The sequence below is a fragment of the Bos indicus genome, chromosome 12, assembly GCF_029378745.1.
Source record: "Bos indicus isolate NIAB-ARS_2022 breed Sahiwal x Tharparkar chromosome 12, NIAB-ARS_B.indTharparkar_mat_pri_1.0, whole genome shotgun sequence".
NCBI classification, from domain to species: domain Eukaryota; kingdom Metazoa; phylum Chordata; class Mammalia; order Artiodactyla; family Bovidae; genus Bos; species Bos indicus.
Genome location: NC_091771.1, coordinates 23,809,406 through 23,832,635, shown reverse-complemented (window position 1 = coordinate 23,832,635; position 23,230 = coordinate 23,809,406). Strand labels below are relative to the sequence as shown.

General features: G+C 41.5%; 1 protein-coding gene and 1 long non-coding RNA gene across 3 annotated transcripts in view; one reads left to right on the top strand and one right to left on the bottom strand.

Moving 5' to 3' along the window:
* The window catches only part of TRPC4 (transient receptor potential cation channel subfamily C member 4), a 207,144-nt gene extending 201,504 nt beyond the window's left edge, over nucleotides 1-5,640 (bottom strand). Inside the window, exon 1 of one of the 2 annotated variants that reach the window (XM_070800170.1) lies at nucleotides 5,380-5,640. The gene's annotated coding sequence lies outside the window, so the exon portion shown is untranslated. Of the gene's footprint in view, nucleotides 1-4,118; nucleotides 4,246-5,379 lie in introns of those variants that run through there. The other variant, XM_019971370.2, reaches the window with a different exon arrangement.
* Nucleotides 5,023-23,230, top strand: part of LOC139186194 (uncharacterized) — a 54,373-nt gene continuing 36,165 nt past the window's right edge. The window contains exon 1 of the long non-coding RNA XR_011569729.1: nucleotides 5,023-5,104. This is a non-coding gene — a long non-coding RNA (uncharacterized lncRNA). The remainder of the gene's footprint in view (nucleotides 5,105-23,230) is intronic.

Below are 23,230 nucleotides of genomic sequence, written 5' to 3'. Positions count from 1 at the left end.
TGTGATTTTTTTTTTCTTTTTGGTAGTAATTTAGCCTTTTCAGATTCTTTAAAAGTTAGTAATAATACCTTAGTGTTAGGGTAGATGTGAAGATAAAAAAATTTAAGTTTCTAGCATAGTTCCTGGCATACCTTAAGTACTCATAAATATTGACTTACTCTCTTTTTCCCACTTTCCTTTTTTGGTAATAATTCTTATCCTCCTGTCTTAAGTAAATTTTACCATTGATAATATTTGTACAAGGAAATGACTTATGGTAACTTTTCAACATTTTTAGACCACAGCACACTAGAGGCAGAGTATAATGAATGTGTATCTGATTCATTACATTTCACTTGCCATTTCTCAAAAAGAATGGAGCATGCTAGATAAAGCTATTGAGGCCTACTTTTAAATTAATGTTTTACTTAACATTTTGAATTTTATGTGTAAAACTGGGCCCATGTGTCACCTGTTGCTTCTCAAGAAGCCATTACTCAATGACACGGCCGAGTTTCAAAGGAAACGTTTTTTCAAAGCATTGACTAATCTGCACTAATATTAATGGGTTATCACCTACAGTTTAGTTACAAGAAAAGATCAACTGCTGAAACTATTATCTCTCTTTCACAACCTGTTTAAGTGAAACAACTTTCAGAAGAATCATTGAGACTTAAGAATTTCACTCCATGTACTGAATAGTTTATGGAACCACACAGTTTCAAATTGATATATTTTTGATCTATGTGTCTTTAATTTTCAGTTCCACCAATGAAGAGCTTCTTCTTCTGAAAGTATTTTTTCATCATAGGTGTTATTTTGGTAGTACCAATGTTCTCAGAGAGCAGGTCTATATTTGCCGTGATTAAATAGATATAGCCATGATATCACATTCCTGATCAAAATATTCTCAAATCTCTTAAAATATTAAGGTCTCAATACAGCTTGGAGGATTAGAACTAGGAACCATAAGGAGAGGAAAGATATTAATAGTTCCAAAACAGCTTTTCATCACAACTACACAGAAGTAAATGTCCGGTTTAAGTTGGGTTGAACTCATCAGTTGTAATGTTTATTTGGTATGAATATGTGTTGTGGGGAGTGATGAAGCATAAATTAGGTGAAAAGACAAGGTTTTTGTTTTGAGCTGTCTCTTCAACATCATTTTTAATAAGAACCAAAATGCTTCTGGTGGGTTTTCCATAGATATTAATGAGGTGAGTAACACTAGTTTCAGTTCGGCCCAGACAATACAACTTGAAAAGAAAAGATTCACATTAGAATCTGATCTCATGAAATGTTCAGCCATCATGATTTTGAAAAAAAGAAAACTTAATAGTTTATACTTCCCTTCACCTAGCTTGTTTTTAGAAATCAAACAATCACATTTTCATAAGAAAATATTCAGTCTACAGTTTTACTTTCCTGGCTGGTGTTTATCATTTCTTCTCCATCTTTATTAACAAAATCCTTTCTCTTTGAGCACTGATATTCACAATATTAACTACTGAACAAAAATGTACCTATTTTTATTTTTGTTTCCATGTATGAATTGATTAGAAAAGGTAGATCATGTAAGTTTTCAGTTGCTAAATATGTTAATGATCTGAATTGTCATAAATTATCCTGGCAATTAAACATGCAGGTGCAAAATCATGACAATATTTTCTGCAACATATTTATGAAAGTATTTTCAATTCAGAGGGGTTAACTGGCACATTCATAATGGTTATTTTTGTACTTCAATAGAAATTTATCACATTTATTATAAGCTTTACATTTAAAATATGTGTACTGAATAAGATATGCAAATTTCCTTTAACCGGAAAGAATAAAAGCAATGTCTGGTGTTTCCTACTTATATAAAATATGAATTAATAGAGGTTATCTTATATGAAGAAGGAAATGGCAACCCACTCCAGTATTTTTGCCTGGGAAATCCCATGGACAGAGGAGCCTGGTGGGCTACAGTCCACAGGGTCTGCAAAGAATTGGGCCTGACTTAGCGACTAAACAACAACAAACTTAGGTGGAAAGTTATTTGAGCTCTTATACCTTCAATAACTGAAGTGGCCATAGAATTCATATAGAACTTTAGTTTTCTAATGTTTTTTCTTTGTAATCTGAACTTGACTTTTCAGGAATAACTGCCATAGAAACATAAATAATGTAAAATTACAAAACTTTAAAGCTTATAAGTAATGGAAGTTTACTCCACTTCTTGTATCTGTGAGAGTGACCATGAAGCAGGTAAACTGAAACACATTTTTCAAGAACCAAGCTTTTCAGAAAGAGAGTTAATACATTTGACAGGTTTTACTAAAGAGACATGTCATATCTCTTGCACTTAGTTCTGCTTTGATGAATGCCCATGTTCCTTTAAGTTCTCACCTCAATGGAAGAAATTCTCTAAATTTGCAATTATGAATCTTCTTGCTATGCCTTATTTAAGCTATCTAACTATATATTTATTCACCCAGTGAATATTAAGCACCTCTTATGCCTCAATTTCATTAACCTATTAGTATTTCTCTTCATATGTGACTTCCTTGGCATGAATCTATTGGCTCTTCAGTTCACAACATCAAGCTTAACAGAGTAACTGAGCTCTGATCAGAACTCTACTGAAAGCCTCTGCAGGTCAGTGGTCTCATTCAGGAAAGAGGAAAGTGCTTGCTTTCTTTCTACCTATACTAACCCTCCATTAATTCAAGATATTTGCATAAAATACTTTGATAAAGCCAAGGTAACTTCTATTGATGTGCTGATTTACATTAATTCACAGTCCTTAAAGTGCTTCTTTAGCAAGCACTTATCTAACTGAATTTTGATTCTAATATTTAAACTACTAGTTATCCCTTTATCTTACTGACTTTTTGCCTACCATACTTAAAAGGAGAGGTCTTGGTCTACTGTCTGGGTGACTAGAAGTGGGTATAGAAGTAGGTATTACCATCTAAGTTTAAATAGCCAATGATTCCAATACCCATGATTTCAATGTTTTAACATATCCACACGTTCTTACTCTCCCTAATTCAGAATTTTTCTTAAAAAAATAAAAACACAACAAACTCTAGCCAACCTTTTCACTTATAGACTTTGTAATATGTTTTGTGCAGCAATGACTGTAATAGGAAATCCAGAAATTATATGAGAACTGATTTTTTTTTTCAATTTTACAAGTCTGTTGTAAATTTCCTTTTAATAAAAGGAGTAAACCTTGTTTCTGCTTCCTCCCACTCTTTTGGCTTGGTGCTTACTCAGAGTAAGCCAACTTGCTGCATCTTACAGTTATGGATATTAACTGAGAAGGGCCCCCCTAAGCAAGCATGTGAACAGGGATACACCAGAGTGAACACAGCACAGTGAATACAGGCAAGTCCCGGAGCTCCCTGTCTCAGTCTCTCCCAGCCCTTCATCCCTTTCCAGGATTCTCTAGTTACCTCATCACAAAAGGCAGCCGACTTCTCAGCTAGAACAACAAGTTGTGCAGCGAATCTCAGTGATTCAGCCAAGTAGCAAACAGGGTCATTGGCTTAATTGGAATCTTAGTAGCCAAGCGAACTAGGAATCCCTTAGTTTGGATCCAGCGACACGGATCGAAGTGTTTTCGTGTTTTGATAGAAAATGAAAATGACGCAGAGTTTAATTGACAGGATATTGACCACCGTCCTTTCTTTATTACCCCAGGTTAGGTACCAGAGTCTAGAGCTCCCTTATATGCGCCCAGGGGCCACCAAGATCTCCCACCTTCCCCAAATGCGTAAAAGGCTAAAAACAGCTTTCCTCCCCAGCTCCACGGCGTGGCTTCTGCTGCTTTGTTTACCATATAAGTCACACCGGGGGTTCACTCTTTGCCCTCTCCCCTGCTTTAAAGCCGGGTGCGGTAAGATGCTGAGAAACATCCCCAAACTCTCGTTCAGCCCAGGTCAACCACAGAAAGCTTCACAGATCCGGTCCCCAGCTCTAAAGAGAAACCTTGCAGAGCCCGAGCCTCTGGATCTAGTAACCCCCAGGGATGTCCGCCTCCCAAGAGGGAGCAGGCTTCCCAGGCAGCTTGAGAAACTTAACCGAGATCCCAGAAACGAGGGAAGGTGCGGCTCCGGCCAGATGGAGCTCTGAGGCGACACCCTCTTTACCTGCAAAGTTGCGATCTTCTGGCTGAAGGGGGTTGGAGTCGAGGCCGGCGGCGCGAGTGCTTTGCCCGGTGCCAGCACGCCCGGCAAATTCCGACGGGATCTCCTTAGTCTTCGCCGAGTTTCCGAGCATTCCAAGGAAAACGCACGAAGCTGGAGCCCACGCAGCTGGCACCGAACTGGGCGGAGTGAGGATGCTCTGAGAGTGATGCCGCGCGAGGCGGGGGAGGGGAGGGCCTGGGGCGAGGGGGAGGTGAGCGCCAGGGGAGGAGAACCTCGCCCACCCCCGGCCCTTAAGGACCCCTCCGGGTAAAGTTAGCGTTCCCACGGCTGTCAGCCGACGAACCAAGAGGAAGGCACCCCTCCCTGCATCTCCGGTGGCGGCCTGACTCCGGGTCAGCGCAGCCCGGGTTCAGAGGGGACCACTCGGAAAGATGCGCGTCCCACGCGCCGCTCTGCGCGGCGGTGGAGGTGGACCGGCGCGAGGGCAGGACCCGGGGAAGAGCCTCCGCCGCCCCGGGGCCAGATGTTTGGGGTCAGCCCGTTGGGCAGGCGAGCTCACACAAGCCAACGGTGATCCAGTCCAGTCGGTGGCCAGTACCCCACCCTGTGACCGTGGAGGCGAGCCAGACACACCTCCAGGCTCCCGGCGGGCTCACCCCCCAGGCTGTCCGACTTCAGTTCGCGTCAGAACCCGGCCGGTGATCACCCTGCTCCCACCCAAGTAAACAAGCCCCGCGCGGCAGGTCCCCCGACTTGAAAAAGTAGCCCTCCACCCTCCTCACCCGGTAACTCGCAAAGCTTCTCCCTCTCCGGCTCCCGGGGGTCCCGGCACCCCCTCTCGCGTCCTCAAGGTGTCAGACTTCCCCTGCAAGAACAGGCGTCTGTGACTCGCTACTAGTGTCCACAATGGAGACAGTCGCAATGAATAAATGACGAGGCGGCGTTCCACCCACCCTCAGTCCAGCTCGCTCTTTCCAACGAAATCAGTAAGTTTCCAAATTTTAAACACCCCCCCCCCAAGTGCGCACCAGCCTAGGCGCGCGAGGTCCCGTTGCTCCAGGTGCGATGTATTGAGTGTGTGTGTGTGTGTGTGTGTGTGTGTGTGTGTGTGTGTTGGTGGTGGTGGCGGTCCCATCAGCGTACTGACGATTTCAGGATAAAAGTTATCTTTTGGCCATCACTGTGGTGTTCACACCTGAAAATCAGATTAAAGTGTTTAGAGAAAATGTCATATATATTGGCAAAGTTGGCAATAACTTACTTGTTGGTCACTGCGGCGCGGTGATTCCCAGCTTGTCACTCCGGGAGGCTTGCTTGGTCACGACCCTGAGACTGGAGAGTCCAATCTGTAAAATAGAGAGTGGAATCCACGCGGAATCCTAGCTAGCGATTACTCGGCTTGAGACTCTTGGTTCTACTAGATTCTTTTTCATTTCCCGAAAGCCCTGGGGTGAGCCACTGGTCTCCAGTCGCATCTCAGCAGATGCTGCTCAGGCTGTGTGCTTGTGCAACAGGAGTGGCCACTCTTTCTCCTCGTCCCAGCCACGCGTGGTTACACCTTCTGGGAATCAGGGCTCTGACGACTGCGAGGAGGCGGACCATTTTCTTCCCAAGAAATATTCCCCCAAGGGAGTCAAGGGTAGGCGGCAAGCTGGACCCACGCAGCCTCCAAAGCCCAAAATTAAGAGAATTTCCTTCTTGGCTGTCTTATTTTTTACTTATTTTTTAGTTCACAAGAGAGCTTTTTTTTCTTTTTGAGTATTTACATGAGTAAAGAGGAAATTGCTAAGGATCACCCACTGGGGTGATGTGCATACTGTTGGTTTTGTTTTTTTTTTGTAATCACTTTTCTTATTCCTAAATGTTTCTTTCTTTCTAGTTTACAGCTCTTCTCCTGGGTTTATCCTAAGCCCAGCCTTGACTTCTGTTGTAAATTTCTAAGTCGTCTCCTCCCCTAATGAATACCGAGTTGGCCAGAAGCAAAGGTGGTTCCTACAGTATCTCTCCAGAAAACAAGTGTGCAAACAACAGGGCGATTCTTTTCTTTCCTTGAATCTTTCTCATTTTACTTCTTTACCACAAAAGTACTTTAATATCTTTAAACACTTTGTAGAATGTTTTCATGTTAAACAGTGATAAAATATGCAGGAATATATGTATCTGTAGGCAAGGTAATGAACTGTAATATGTTGTAGCCACGCGTTCCGGGAGACAAACTCACTCAGAAGGACAATGCAGATAGTGGAGTGCAATTTATTACCCCGGCGGGCCCAAGGCAGAGTCTCCTCTTAGTCAAGGACCCCGACCAGCATTTGTGAAAATCTTTTATACCCCATGTGTACATGTCTGAACCCACCAGTCCAAATTCCTTGAGACTTACATAAACCAAGGAAAATACAATCCCAATAATCCCATCATTCACATCCTATGTGCTCATGTGCTTAAACAGTCAAACAATTAGCCAATAATCAATAAACCCGAGGTTACACCCTGATAGATACAGAAAAATGTATGGCCTGTCTGGAGGAAGGGGTGATTAGTGTATGTTTTCTCTTAGGCAATGAGTAACCTAGATACGATCTTCAAGGTTCCCCTGTCTGGAGGGGGTCTTATCCTTCTGTTGTTGTTTTCATAGGCACTAAACACAGAGTTCAGAGTCCATTGGAAATGTGGCCGAGCATGATCAGCATGAACAGGCCTAAGATGGAGTCCAGGCCCTATGAATTCCTTCTTCATTCCCTCCTCTTGATGCTCTTAACTCATATTATGAGCATCATTCATAGGGATATATTGCACCCTGGCTCTCCGACCACCAATTTGGGAGAATGACATCAACCTTTGGGTTACAAAGTTCATAATACATTGTAAAATTCAGGGTCCACAAAGCAGAACTATCAAGGCAACTGTAACAGTGGTAAATATAGTTTTCCACCAATCGCCCTTTACCCAAGATAGGACTGAAGTCCAGAAAGGAATGTTTTCATTTGACATTGCTTTTACCTGGTTTTTCATGTCATCTAAAGCAGTCGATACATTGCCAGATAAGTCAGGAATGTATACACAACATTCAACCTTAATTATAGCACAGGTCCCTCCTTAAGCAGCTGTGAGTATGTCCAAAGCCATTCTATTATGAATTACTGCTTTTCTCATTTGGATTTGTTCTTCATTTAAGGCTTGGATGGCTTTTGTTCTATCTAGGAGGGCCTATTTTGTGAAATTAGCCAGGGTCTCTACTTTAATCACGATATCTGTTGTCCCTATAGAGGATACGAATAAGGCAGCAATATACTCATATCATTGAAACATAGATCTTGTCCACCTAGCATGTATTAAGGTAGATTTACCAGGGCTACCGGGGTAGATTTACAACAAGTAGGTTAGGCCTTTGTTACACTGGCCTTTATATCAAATGTAACCCCATGACCCGAGTCTATTGACTGTAGGTCTTACACCAAGAGAGCAAGGAGAGGTTATGATTGACAAGAGAGAGGAAAGCCTCTTTTTGTCATCCCAGAAAAGAGCAGAGTGGTTTAAAATCTTCTTGGCAGAGTGGTAACACCCACCAAGGAAGTCCATCCATCACTGACAGAGGCATAGCCCCACATACCCAGCAGTTGGAAGTGTTGTGGAAGTCTGAGAAGGAATGTGCCCATGAGATGAAAACATTGTCCTGAGTTGAAACGGAAGTTAAATTCAAAATCACATTGATGAGGCCAAGCAGCAGGAGTTGATTGTGCGGCTTCATCCTGAAGGGGCTCGTCCAGGATCTTCTTTTCCTTCTTCTTAAGGATGGTCTTAGTCTCTTGAGAATCAGCGGGGTCCCTCTGTGCAGTCCACTCAGTCTTTTTTGGGTCTGCGTGGTATGTTCTCTTCACCCTCGTATGATGGATCCAAGGGACAATACCTGCAACTTTAACTGCAGTAGGGGTAGTTAGAATAACATAAGGGCCCTTTCACCAAGGGGCTAGCAAATCATGTTTCTAATCTTTGACCCATACTTGGTCACCAAGCATAAACTCATGAATCTGTTCCCCAAGGGGGAATGGCACCCTTTCTTGTACAAACTTAGTTACCTGATTTATTACCTTACCCAGTTCCATCTGCTGTGAAATCCTATTCCCCCTTACCTGAGGCAAATTTGTTGACACCTGTTTTATTATGGGAGGGGGCCTCCCATACACAATTTCGTATGGAGAATAGCCTTGGGAATGTGGGGTCATCCTGAGTCTGAGCAGATCCGTCGGAAGCAAGCCCACCCAGGAGCAGTCAGTCTCTTTGATCCACTTGGAGAGTCTCTTTAATGTCCAGTTGGTTCATTCCACCGTCTCAGAACTCTGGGCCTATATGCAGTGTGCAGTTTCCATTTGATGTTTTAAATTTTGCTGACTTGTTGTACTAAATCAGCTACAAAAGCTGGGTCATTGTCTGAACCAACGCTGGTAGGAAGTCCAAATCTGGGAACTATTTCCCTAAGCAGGCACTGGGCTACTTCTGATGCTCTTTCAGTCCAGGTAGGAAAAACTTCTACCTAGCCCGAGAACGTACATACCATGACCAGCAGGTAACGGTAGTGTCGGTGAGGTTTCATTTCAGTGAAGTCCACTCCCAGGTGTTCAAAGGGCAGCGTGCATTTCAGCTGAATACCCGGAGGTTTTTGTCTGAATACCCGAGAGGCAGCATTAACCTGTGAGCAGGCAGCATGGCCTAGGTGAGTCGCTTGGTGTGTTTGGCTTACCAGATTGTGTGCCAGCTCCTCTGGTACCAATAATTTGCCACTTGGCAATTCCCACCATCCCTTTTCAGTCTTGATGGCCCCTTCCGCTTTGGCTAACCTGACAGCCATTGCACTTGTTTTATCAGGCTAGTGCCATCAGTATATAGGACCAACTAGACTCTGGAACCTTGTGTCCTTCTTTAAGACAAACCCCAGATACCTTACCTCCTCCTTGCAGATCTGGGCCTTCTTTGACACCCGGTAACCTGCTTCCATCAGCAACTGGAGCAGTGCTTTTGTCCCTTTCCAGGATTTTTCCTTGGTCTCGGCGGCCAGCAACAGGTCATCCCCATATTGTAGGAGCCCATGCACCAACTGTTGTAGCCACACATTCCAGGAAACAAACTCACTCAGAAGGGCAATGCAGATAGTGGAGTGCAGTTTATTACACCGGCGGGCCCAAGGCAGAGTCTCCTCTTAGCCAAGGACCCCGACCAGCATTTGTGAAAATCTTTTATACCCCATGTGTACGTGTCTGAACCCACCACTCCAAATTCCTTGCTGCTAAGTCGCTTCAGTCGTGTCCGACTCTGTGCGACCCCACAGATGGCAGCCCACCAGGCTTCGCCGTCCCTGGGATTCTCCAGGCAAGAACATTGGAGTGGGTTGCCATTTCCTTCTCCAATGCATGAAAGTGGAAAGTTAAAGTGAAGTTGCTCAGTCGTGTCCGACTCTTCACGACCCCATGGACTGCAGCCTACCAGGCTCCTCTGTCCATGGGATTTTCCAGGCAAGAGTACTGGAGTGGGGTGCCATTGCCTCCTCGAGACTTACATAAACCAAGGGAAATACAGTCACAATAACCCCATCATTCACGTCCTATGTGCTCATGTGCTTAAACAGTCAAACAATTAGCCAATAATCAATAAACCCGAGGTTACACCCTGATAGATACAGAAAAATGTATGGCCTGTCTGGAGGAAGGGGGGATTAGTGTATGTTTTCTCTTAGGCAATGAGTAACCTAGATACGATCTTCAAGGTTCCTCTGTCTGGAGGGGGTCTTATCCTTCTGTTATTGTTTTCACAGGCACTAAACACAGAGTTCAGAGTCCATTGGAAATGTGGCTGAGCATGATCAGCATGAACAGGCCTAAGATGGAGTCCAGGTCCTATGAATTCCTTCTTCAAATAATACATACAAGTCTACTTTCTGTCTAACAAGGGAAGGGAGGACAATACATATGAAAATCTATTTTATATATAATAGATTATGAAATCTATTTTTTATGAAATAATTTATATCCCCATGGTTGTTGTTTGTTGTTGTTTAGTTTCTAAGATGTGTCCCACTCTTTTGTGACCCCATGGACTGTACCCCACCAAGTTCCTTTGTCCGTGGGATTTCCCATGCAAGAATACTAGAATGGGTTGTCATTTCCTTCTCCAAGGGATCTTCTGGACCCAGGGATGGAACCTATGTCTCCTGCATTGGCAGGCAGATTCTTTACCCTAGAGCCACCTGGGAAGCCTATATCCCCATTAATCATTAGTAATTAAAATGTTTCAATACCTAAGAAGCAAAAGTGAAGCTAATATTCATGAGGTAATGTTTTATTTCAGCCTTTAATAAAAAAAACTCTACATATTTTGTTTGTATGTGTCTTTTAAAGTAAAGTGTAATCAGTCAGTCAGGCAGTTCAGTTGCTTAGTCATGTCCAACTCTTTGCGACCCCATGGACTGCAGCATGCCAGGCCTACCTGTCCCTCACCAACTCCTGGAGTTTACTCAAACTCATGTCCATTGAGCTGATGATGCCATCCAACCATCTCATCCTCTGTCATCCCCTTTTCCTCCCACCTTCAGTCTTTCCCAGCATCAGGGTCTTTTAAATGAGTCAGTTCTTCCATTAAGGTGGCCACAGTATTGGAGTTTCAGCTTCAGCATCAGTCCTTCCAATGAATATTCAGGACTGATTTCCCTTAGGATGGACTGGTTGGATCTCCTTGCAGTCCAAGGGACTCTCAAGAGTCTTCTCCAACACCACAGTTCAAAAGCATCAATTCTTCGGTGCTCAGCTTTCTTCACAGTCCAACTCTCACATCCATACATGACCACTGGAAAAACCATAGCTTTCACTAGGTGCACCTTTGTTGGCAAAGTAATGTCTCTGCTTTTGAATATGTATCTAGGTTGGTCATAACTTTTTTCCAAGGAGCGTCTTTTAATTTCATGGCTGCAGTCACCATCTGCAGTGATTTTGGAGCCTAAAAAAATAAAGTCTCTCACCGTTTCCACTGTTTCCCCATCTATTTCCCATGCAGTGATGGGACCAGATGCCACGATCTTATTTTTCTGAATGTTGAGTTTTAAGCCAACTTTTTCACTCTCCTCTTTCACTTTCATCAAGAGGCTCTTTAGTTCTTCTTTGCTTTCTGCCATAATGGTGGTGTCATCTGCATATCTGAGGTTATTGATATTTCTCCCAGCAATCTTGATTCCAGCTTGTGCTTCATCCAGTCCAGGATTTCTCACGATGTACTCTGTATACAAGTTAAATAAGCAGGGTGACAGTATACTCTTTTCCCAATTTGGAACCAGACTGTTGTTCCATGTCCACTTCTAACTGTTGCTTCCTGACCTGCATACAGAGTTCTCAAGAGGCAGGTCAGGTGGTCTGGTATTCCCATCTCTTTCAGAATTTTCGGGTTGTTGTTATCCACACAGTCAAAGGTTTTGGCATAGTCAGTGAAGCAGAAGTAGATGTTTTTCTGGAACTCTCTTGCTTTTTTGATGATCCAGTAGATTGTTGGCAGTTTGATCTCTGGTTCCGCTGCCTTTTCTAAATCCAGCTTGAACATCTGCAAGTTCGTGGTTCACGTACTGTTGAAGCCTGGCTTGGAGAATTTTGAGCATTACTTTACTAGCATGTGAGATGAGTGGAATTGTATGGTAGTTTGAGCATTCTTTGGCATTGCCTTTCTTTGGGATTGGAATGAAGACAGACCTTTTCTAGTCCTGTGGCCACTGCTGAGTTTTCCAAATTTGCTGGCATGTTGAGTGCAGCACTTGCACAGCATCATCTTTCAGGATTTGAAACAGCTCAACTGGAATTCCATCACCTCCACTAGCTTTGTTTGTAGTGATGCTTCCTAAGGCTCACTTGACTTCACATTCCAGGATGTCTGACTCTAGGTAAGTGATCATACCATCATGATTATCTGGGTCGTGAAGATCTTTTTTGTATAGTACTTCTGGAACTCCACATACTAAGATGAGTACATACCTTTGTAATACATTTAAAAATACGTGCCAAAGAAAGGGGATCTGTGATGACACATACCCATTGGTTAAAGATTAAGAACTTGACTGCCATTTTAGCCTCTGTACCAAATTATATGCCTGCTTCTGCCTGTCCCTGGCTTCCCAGGTGGCCCTAGTGGTAAAGAAGCCTCCTGCCAATGCAAGAGACTTAAGAGACATGGGTTGGGATGATCCCCTGGAGGAAGGCATGGTGACCCACTTGTATTCTTTGTAAAATTCCATGGACAGAGAGAGGAGCCTGGCTGGCTACAGTCCATAGGGTGGCAAAGTTGGACACAACTGAAGCGATTTAGCACACACGCCTGTCTCAGGATATGTTCTTTAAAACAAATGGCATCCCTGTAATGATGCTAGTGAGAGACATTTTGTCTATCTCCCTTGTTTGTCAATTTTTTCATAAAAAAATGTGCTTATGTATCTACAATAAATACAAAACAGAAAAGAACAGCTAGGACACCCATCTGAGTAGGCTGTGTTTCCCAGGGAAGAAGAATGTTCTATTGATCCTGGAGCCTCATTTGCAACACTTTCATGTGCTTATTGATGGCTAACCTCATGCCACCTGCTAAAATGATTACAAATTACATGAAAGTTATTTGAAATCTATTTAAACAATACAGTGAACTGCATATACTACAGTTATTAGCAATTGAAGGACAATTTGCTTTTGTTTAAATTTTAACATACAAATATGACATCATTCCACAAACCTGCCTTCCACTTAAAATGCAATTCACTGAAGTCACAGAAATTTACAATAAATTGCTACAGGGTTACCTTAAATTTCTGTTTAGTATCTCAATCAGAAAAACAAGAAAGTCCTCCATTTGAAACTGTGCGCTCAGTTGCTCAGTTGTGTCTGACTCTTTGCGACCCATGGGCTGTAGCATGCCAGGCTCCTCTGTCCATGTGATTCTTCAGGTAAGAATACTGGAGCAGGTTGCCATTTCCTACTCTAGGGGCTCTTTCTGATCCAAGGATGGAACCCGTATCTCCTGCTTCTCTTGTACCTCCTGCACTGGTAGGTGGATTCTTTCCTACAGTGCCACCTGGGAAGCAGCAAAAGATAAGTGAGTAACCCTGGAAATGATAGCAGTGAAATTCTCTACAATTCTCTACAACGCCAATTTGTTCATAGCTAAACTGTATCCTTTATCTACCTTCAAAAAATGTTTTCTGTTTCCAAGTCTTCTTCAAAAATATTCATTTTAATGGATTACTATATATTTGCATAAAATACTTAAGTGGTTCTCAAGTCATGAAATTGTGGTTTGTTTTTACAGTATTATTCCTATTGTAAGATTTTGCTGAAAGCCTTTGTACACCCACTTTTCTCTGTACATCCAATTACATCCTCAGAATAGACTTTTGGAAATAGAACCATTGCATCAAAATGAAGGCATATCTTACAGTTAATGTTATGTGTTACATGTGATTTATTGAGCCCTCATCAACACGGGGTATATGTAAACTTTTTCCCCCTCTTTTTTTCTACAGTTTTTTTCTGACCTCCTGTTTTTTAAAAATGACACCTCAGTGTAATGAGTTGTATTATTAGACAATGTGACTGTCTGTGTATTATGCTTTTCTATTTGTTTTCTTTTATGGTGAGTTAGTATAACTCTTTAATACTTGGGTTTTAAGGGGTTTTGCCCATTTGACTTGGGATAGATTTTTGTTGTTGTTGTTCAGTCACTCAGTCATGTCTGACTCTTTGCAACCCCATGGACTGCAGCACACCTGTCTTCCCTGTCCTTCACTATCTCCCCGAGTTTGCTTAAATTCATGTTCATTGAATCTGCGATGCCATGTAGCCATCTCATCCTCTGTCATCCCCTTCTCCTCCTGCCCTCAGTCTTTCCCAGCATTAGAGTCTTCTCCGAAGAGCTGGCTCTTCACATCAGGTGGCCAAAGTTTTGGAGCTTCAGCTTCAGCATCAGTCCTTCCAGAGAATATTCAGGGTCGATTTCCTTTAGGATTGACTGGTTTGATCTCCTTGATGTCCAAAGTTTACCATACATATAGTAGATATTTCTCATTTTTACTTACTGTTGACATTTTGGATAATGTTTTAAAAATGGAGACTGTTGAAACAAACTAGGAAATAGGGTATGGACCAACTTAGTTAGATCTTTTTGAATTTTCCAAAATGCTTGTGCGCCAGATATAAGAAGAGTTAAGCATGGCTATAGGGGCTTTCCAGGTGGTGCTACTGGTAAAGAAACCACCTGCCAATGGAGGAAACATAAGAGACTAGGATTTTATCTCTGGGTCAGGAAGATCCCCTGGAGGAGGGCATAGCAATCCACTTCAGTATTCTTGCCTGGAGAATCCCATGGACAGAGGTTCCTGACAGGCTACAGTCCATAGGGTCACAAAGAGTGGGACACAACTGAAGCAACTTAGCACACACACAAGGATTTGTTCAGTTGCTCAGTCGTGTCCAGCTCTTTGAGATCCCATGGACTGCAGCATGCCAGACTTCCCTATTCTTTATCTCCCAGAGCTTGCTCAAACTCATGTCCATTGACTCGGTGATGCCATCCAACAATCTCATTCTCTGTCATCCCCTTCTCCTCCTGCCTTTAATCTTTCCCAGCATCAGCATCTTCTCTAAGGAGTCAGCTCTTCACATCAGGTGGCCAAAGTATTGGAGATTCAGCGTCAGCATCAGTCCTGCCAATGAATATTCAGGATTGATTTTCTTAAGGATTGACTGGTTTGATCTCCTTGCAGTCCAAGGGACTCTCAAGAGTCTTCTCTAACACCACAGTTCAAAAGCATCAATTCTCTGATGCTCTGCCTTCCTTACGGTCCAACTCTCACATCCATACTGGAGAAAGCATAGCTTTGACTATAGTGATCTTTGTTGGCAAAGTGATGTCTCTGCTTTTTAATATGCTGTCTAGGTTGTCATAGCTTTTCTTCCAAGGAGCAAGCGTCTTTTAATTTCATGGCTGTAGTCACCATCTGCAGTGATTCTGGAGCCCAAGAAAATAATGTCTCTCACAGTTTCCATTGTTTCCCCATCTATTTGCCATGAAGTGACTAGATGCCATGATCTTTGTTTTTTGAATGTTGAATTTTAAGCCAGATTTTTCACTCTCTTCTATCACCTTCATCAAGAGGCTCTTTATTTCTTCTTTACTTTCTGCCATAAGAGTGGTGTCATCTGGATATCTGAGGTTATTGATATTTCTCCTGACAATCTTGTGACACTCATCCACTATATTCTCAGTCTTCTGGCTCTCTGAATAAATTCTCTCATTATTCCTTGCCCCAACATATCATCTCTTGATTTATTGGCCTGTTGAGCTTCAAGCAGTATGAGCTTAGACTCAGTAACACTCTCTTCCACAAATTCCAGCTTTGTCATATTCTGGAGGTTGCAGTCTTTTCCTAGATCTAGAATGGAAGTATGTACCATCAGGGGACCTGAGAGAGATATTTTTGGTTGCCTCAAAAAACAGAAGGAATAGCCTTGCAGAAGCCCATTTGCCTATTGTATATTAATGTCTAATAATGTATGTAATGCAGTTATGACTTACCTAGATAGCATATTGAAAAGCAGAGATATTACTTTGCCAACAAAGGTCCGTCTAGTCAAGGCTATGGTTTTTCCTGTGGTCATGTATGGATGTGAGAGTTGGACTGTGAAGAAGGCTGAGTGCCGAAGAATTGATGCTTTTGAACTGTGGTGTTGGAGAAGACTCTTGAGAGTCCCTTGGACTGCAAGGAGATCCAACCAGTCCATTCTGAAGGAGATCAGCCCTGGGTGTTCTTTGGAAGGAATGATACTAAAGCTGAAACTCCAATACTTTGGCCACCTCAGGCAAAGAGTTGACTCATTGGAAAAGACTCTGATGCTGGGAGGGATTGGGGGCAGGAGGAGAAAGGGATGACAGAGGATGAGATGGCTGGATGGCATCACTGACTCGATGGACGTGAATTTGAGTGATCTCCGCGAGTTGGTGATGGACAGGGAGGCCTGGTGTGCTGTGATTCATGGGGTCGTAAAGAGTCGGACTTGACTGAGTGACTGAACTGAACTAATGCATATTAATTTTGAAAAAGGGAGGAGATAGTGAGACTTGGCTAAATCCTGATTTCAGGAGGATAGCTTTGCACAATATCTAATGCAAAGTACTGGTGCAATATCAATTTTGTTGTACAATTCATGTTCTGTTCTCTTACTTTGAAATTTAGTGGAAGTCCTTCTACATTCTGGTGACAGAGCATCAGTTAGTCCTATATAAGATCAAGATTGTTATGAAATCTCTTCTCTGAGAGATGAATTTGGGGAAAGTTAAGAGAAGTTGTAAAAGGGATGCTAGCTAGATGTTATTTTAAGCCAGAACATTTTACCCCATCTTTAAAATCAGAGCATTCTTGAAAAAGGAGAAAAAAATTCTGTTACTGGTTAAAGACAGTTCTCTTTAGCAATTGTGTCTTGATTTATCTGTGTCTTTACTGTTTTATAAGGATTATAAGTTTCTGAGAAAATAAGTGAATGTTAAATGGAATGGATCTTATCAAATAAAAATAATACATCAGGAAATAATATTCAGGTTATGGGTTATGCATAACTCATAGCTGGAACCCAATTACTGTTGAACGACCAGCCTTTAGTTTCTAGATAACTGATTAAGAATGCCTCAACCGATCAAATGATTTTTGAAAGTAGGTGAAATGGGCAATTAATACAGGGGAGGAGAATACATATTCTATAGCCAGATTGCCTAGATTTGAGTTCAAGCTCCGCCGCTTATTGTTTGTATGACTTTGGGCATACCACCTAGCCTCTTGGCCTCAGTTTTTCAATTTCTAAAGTGGTAAATATAAAAGTACCTCTTCTGTAGAGAGGTAGAGATTTGTAGAGAAATATGTGTAAATAATGTAAAATAATGAATGTAAACTATTTACAGTACCTGCCATTGTAAGTGTGACATGTTGCTTTATTTTTTTACATTACACAGAAGTATGTTTTTTTTCTGACTTCTCAGAGAGGGCGAAGCTATTTCCTACAGTGCTAATAAAAATGTGGTGTATTCAAGAAAGTTAAGGCTTATTTTGATGGAATTCTTGCAGTGTATCAGGGCAGAACAAAGTCGCGTAGAGGTTTGCAATTTATCAGTGAATTTAAGTAGAGGAAAGAACAAATTCAAAGACCTCAAAGCTGTAAGAGGAATGCAGTGCAGGATTGTCCTTCCAATGTTGCTGGAAACACTGGCTCCTGCTGTGTAGGAAGCAGGACCAAATCAGGGGCAATTATGTCAAAGAATAAATTCTGAGCTCTTAACTCAAAAAATAGTTTTGAGGTTTCAACCCACAGATATACATTTGTCCTCAAAAGTAAGAAACTTAGGTATATTTATCTTTTATGAGTTCTTTATGATGCAGAGTTTTAAATTACTTCATGTTCTTTCCAAGTACTGGATATTGTATGGTGACTGAGCACAGGAGCTTTAGAGATGGGAATACCAGACCACCTGACCTGCCTCTTGAGAAATCTGTATGCTGGTCAGGAAGCAACAGTTAGAACTGGACATGGAACAACAGACTGTTTCCAAATAGGAAAAGGAGTATGTCAAGGCTATATAATGTCACCCTGCTTATTTAACTTATATGCAGAGTACATCATGAGAAATGCTGGGCTGGAGGAAGCACAAGATGGAATCAAGATTGCTGGGAGACATATCAATAACCTCAGATATGCAGATGACACCACCCTTGTGGCAGAAAGTGAAGAAGAACTAAAGAGCCTCTTGATGAAAGTGAAAGAGGAGAGTGAAAAAGTTTGCTTAAAGCTCAACATTCAGAACACTAAGATCGTAGCATCTGGTCCCATCTTCATGGCAGATAGGTGGGGAAACAGTGGAAACAGTGTCAGACTTCATTTTTTTAGGCTCCAAAATCACTACAGATGGTGACTGCAGCCATGAAATTAAAAGACACTTACTCCTTGGAAGGAAAGTTATGATCAACCTAGATAGCATATTGAAAAGCAAAGATATTACTTTGCCAACAAAGGTCCATCTAGTCAAGGCTATAGTTTTTCCAGTAGTCATGTATGGATGTGAGAGTTGGACTGTGAAGAAAGCTGAGCACCGAAGAATTGATGTTTTTGAACTGTGGTGTTGGAGAAGACTCTTGAGAGTCCCTTGGACTGCAAGGAGATCCAACCAGTCCATCCTAAAGGAGATCAGTCCTGGATGTTCATTGGAAGGACTGATGCTGAAGCTGAAACTCCAATACTTTGGCCACCTCATGCAAAGAGTTGACTCATTGGAAAAGACCCTGATATGGGAGGGAATGAGGGCAGGAGGAGAAGGGGACGACAGAGGATGAGATGGCTGGATGGCATCACTGACCAGATGGTCATGAGTTTGAGTGAACTCTGGGAGTTGGTGATGGGCAGGGAAGCCTGGCATGCTGTGATTCGTGGGGTGGCAAGGAGTCAGACATGAGTGAGCAAATGACTGAAATGAACTGAACTGAACTGATGTAGGTTCAGATCATGTCTTCACCTATTTCTAACAAAGTGGTCTTAGGCCAGGGTAACTTAACCATTCTGTGACACCAGTTTCTCATTTGGCAGAGGAATGTAATAGTAGCATTTACCTTCTGTGGTTGTTATGAGCATTACATGTGGTGACATTTATAAAGCAAAAAGGAAGGCCTCAATATATGTAGTAAATTTTATTCCTTCTTTTCAATCCCTGAAACTTGTTTTAAAGAGCTTCTAAAAAGGACAATACCTGCCTGCTTGCATGCTCAGTCATATCTGACTCTTTGAGACCCTATGGACTGTAGCCCACCAAGCTCCTCTGTCCATGGGATTTTCCAGGCAAGAATACTGGAGTGGGTTTCTGTTTCCTTCTCCAGGGGATCTTCCCAACCTAGAGATCAAACCTGTGTCTTTTGTGTCTCCTGAGTTGTCAGGTGGATTCTTTACCACTGAGCCACCTGGGAAGCCCAAAAAGAACAATACAGAGAACATAATATGTAAGCACTAAAACTATAATTTTTATGTGAACATTATTTTTAAGTGAAGAAAACCCGTGATAGTGCAATCAGCTCTACTTGTGAAATGGACACAAATAATCTCTCTGTAGCATTCAATAAAGTTATGGAGTTTAATTATTCACAGTGCTCAAAACCAATCACCTAAGACTTGTCATTAAAGCTAACACTGGTATCCTGTTGGTAATTTTTGTATCAACCTTGCTTCCTTAGTGGGAACTGAAAAGTGATATGTGAAAGTGAGAGTTGCTCAGTCATGTCCAACTCTTTGTGACCCCATGGACTATACAGTCCACAGAATTCTCCAGGAATACTGGAGTGGGTAGCCTTTCTCTTCTCCAGGGGATTTTTGCAACCCAGGGACCGAATGCAGGTCTCCCACATTGCAGATGGATTCTTTATCAGCTGAGCCACAAGGGAAGCCCAAGAATGCTGGAATGGGTAGCCTATCCCTTCTCCAGGGATCTTCCCAACCCAGGAAACAAACTGAGGTCTCTTGCATTGCAGATGGATTCTTTACCAGCTGAGCTATCAGAGAAGCCCTATTGGGATCTGGGTCTCCCAGTTTGTTTGTTCTTTCGGGTCCTAAAGCAATGGCACTCCTTGTTGATTATTATATATGCCGTCAAAGAAGTACATCCTTTTCTTAACATCTCAGTCACGGCACAGTCTTCTCTGTATTTTCATTCATGAAGGAGCTCGTTTCTTTTGTTGAGCTGCTCATGATCCCACACTATTTTACCCCTTTGTAAAACAATCCGCTTATCCTAATTTTTCCAAGACATTCTTGGCTTTACCACCCAAAGTCTTCTACCTCTAGAAACTACTCAGCCCTAGGCCAGTCAGGAAACTTGGCAACCTTCCTTCTTTGCTGACAATCCCAACCTAGAATAACTTCTTTCACTTCTAAATTTTTAGTAATATGTTTAGCATGTTACATTCATTTGGTACTTACAGAGTTCACATTTTGTCATATGAAAAGGGTTTACCACCTGAGTTGATATTAATTTCTTGAGAAAGCAACACTATATATATATATATATATGAAGTTTACATGTGCATTGAAGCCAGTATAACAGAATTCAAATACTGCTGATTGCATTTAAGAGTTTTAATTACTTTTTCTTAAATTATGATGTTTTCTTATCAGCAGCTATTGTAGCATGTATGATTCTGAGTCTAAAATGAGCCTTTTCTCTATAATAAGTTAGAAAAAATTAATTTTGTCAGTTATAATACAAAACATGTAGACAGTGTTGGAAAATGTCTACTTATATTTAATTTATGGTTTTATTTATTAAATAAATTTTATTTAAATTGTAAATACACTTAAAATTATGTTATAGGAAATAAAAATATTTAGAAATATTGCTTTTAATCTGTTCTCATGTTTGATGAAACTATTTAATTCAGATTCTTTACCTACAACGTCAAAATACAGTTCCTAGTTATCTTTAGTAGATGATACCCCTCTGATGGCAGAAAGTGAAGAGGAACTAAAGAATTTCTTACTGAAAAGTCTGGCTTAAAACTCAATATTCAAAAAATGAAGGTCATGACATCCAGTACCATCACTTCATGGCAAATAGAAGGGGAAAAGTAGAAGCAGTGGCAGATTTTATTTTCTTGGGCTCCAAAATGACTGTGGATGGTGACTGCAGCCATAAAATTAAAAGATGCTTGCTCCTTGGAAGGAAAACTATGACAAATCTAGACAGAGTGTTAAAAAGCAGAGACGTTACTTTGCTGACAAAATGCTTATAGTCAAAGCTATGGTTTTTCTAGTAGTCATGTACGGATGTGAGAATAGGGCCATAGAGAAGGCTGTGTGCCAAAGAATTGATGCTTTTGAACTGTGGTGCTGGAGAAGACTCTTGAGAGTCCCTTGAACAGAAAAGAGATCAAACCAGGCAATCCTAAAGGAAGTCAACCATGAATATTCATTGGAAAGACTGACAATGAAGCTGAAGCTCCAATATTTTGGCCACCTGATGCAGAGGTAGAAAAGACCCTGATGCTGAGAAAGATGGAGGACAGGAGGAGAAGGGGACAATAGAGAATGAGATGGTTGGAAGGCATCACCAATTCAATGGGTATGAGTTTGAGCAAACTCTGAGAGATAGTGAAAGACAGGGAGGCCCAGTGAGCTGTAGTCCATGAGGTGGCAAAGAGGTGGACACGACTTAGCAACTGAACGACAACAGAACAACAGTTATCATTAGAACCATTATTCAAAGATATCTAACAGCGTTTTACAGAAAACCTTATTATAATTTCCATTTAAAAATTTGGATATATGCTGCCTTTTTAAAATGCATTATGTGCTCTGTGCATGATGTTGTCACTGGGAGGTTTAGCTCAAGCCTCAAGAATCCATTCACATAAATTAGAAAAGTTTTTTTTTTCCATCTCTTATAAGTATAGTGCTGATTTCCACAAAACAGATAAATAGAAACATGTAATGCTTTAGGCTATCATAAGGCTAATTTACAATGCTAATGAACACAAATTATGAAAGCATAAGGGAAGCCTGGAGCGCTGCAGTCCATGGGGTGGCAAAGAGTTGGACACAACTTGGTGACTGAACAGTAACAACAAATGAACACATATCCTTGGAAATCACTACCACGTGTGTATTGTATTTCTTTGACTCCTTTTTTAAATGATAACATTCACTGATGAGGTCTAAGCATCCATGACCTGCATTGATTGAGATTCTTTAGGATTCATTTGTATTTCTCCCAGATATTACTTTTCATTTCCTCCATCAAAACAAGATTTTTAAGAAACCTCCTAGTGCCGCCACTGGGTAACATGAAAGGCTACTTAAGGACTCCGAGAAGGGTATTGTTTCTTTTCTGAGTTGTAAATTGAAGGACACAGATGGAAATAAAGCAAAGATTCAATTGGACTACATGATACATGCCGTTGTGCTGACAGGCGTGTTGAATGCTAAGGTGGTTGCTTTCTCGTGCTGGTGTTGTTGGTTATTCTCATTGCACCCATATTCATATTTCATTTGGGAGAAAAAGAAGTAGTTATTAGTAACTGCTAAGGACAAAATACATAAAGATGGAGGGAGAGAAGGCACAGGAAGGAGGAAGGGGGAAATAGGGAGAGAGAGGAAGGAAGTGACCCGGTCTTTAGACATCCTAGAAATAGTTCACCTGACCCTAGCCTGTCAAGCTCCCTGATATTCTTTAAGAAAGTAATAAATACAAATATATTCTCATTTTCTCAGGAAATGGGATGCATTTTATTATTCTTTGACCATGCAGTGATGGTTTCAGATCAATGGAGTCACTTTTCTGCCAGAGGTCCTTTGAGTTAAATTCACATTGCTGCTGTAACCCTGGCCTCTGCCATGTCTCTTGTCACAGCCTGATGCCAGCAGGGAAGTGCTTGTTGTCAAGATGTAAATATTTGATGTAGTAGAATGTAATGAAGCGCCTCAGCTTCTCTAGAAAGAGAATGTTATACAGTTGGTTTTGCTTGCTTCTTTTGGAGAAGCTTTTCCATTTATGAGATGGTAGAAACTTGGTTGCACATATTAAATGGCAGAGTTTTGCTGATTCTCTTTGGAAGGGGATGGAGTATGTGTCTGAATATCCAAAAAAGTTGTTCTTTTAAAGATGAGGCTGGGTCCCTCTCAAGATGGACTTAAACCTCTTTAAGTCTTGTTATACAGGTGGTGTTGATCCCTGTCTCCTGTACAATGTCACAAACCTCTGTCCATAGTTCATCAGGCACTCTGTCTATCAGATCTAGGCCCTTAAATCTATTTCTCACTTCCACTGTATAATCATAAGGGATTTGATTTAGGTCATACCTGAATGGTCTAGTGGTTTTCCCCACTTTCTTCAATTTAAGTCTGAATTTGGCAATAAGGAGTTCATGATCTGAGCCACAGTCAGCTCCCAGTCTTGTTTTTGCTGACTGTATAGAGCTTCTCCCTCTTTGGCTGCAAAGAATATAATCAATCTTTCGGTCAAAGAATTTCGGTGTTGACCATTTGGTGATGTCCATGTGTAGAGTCGTCTCTTGTCTA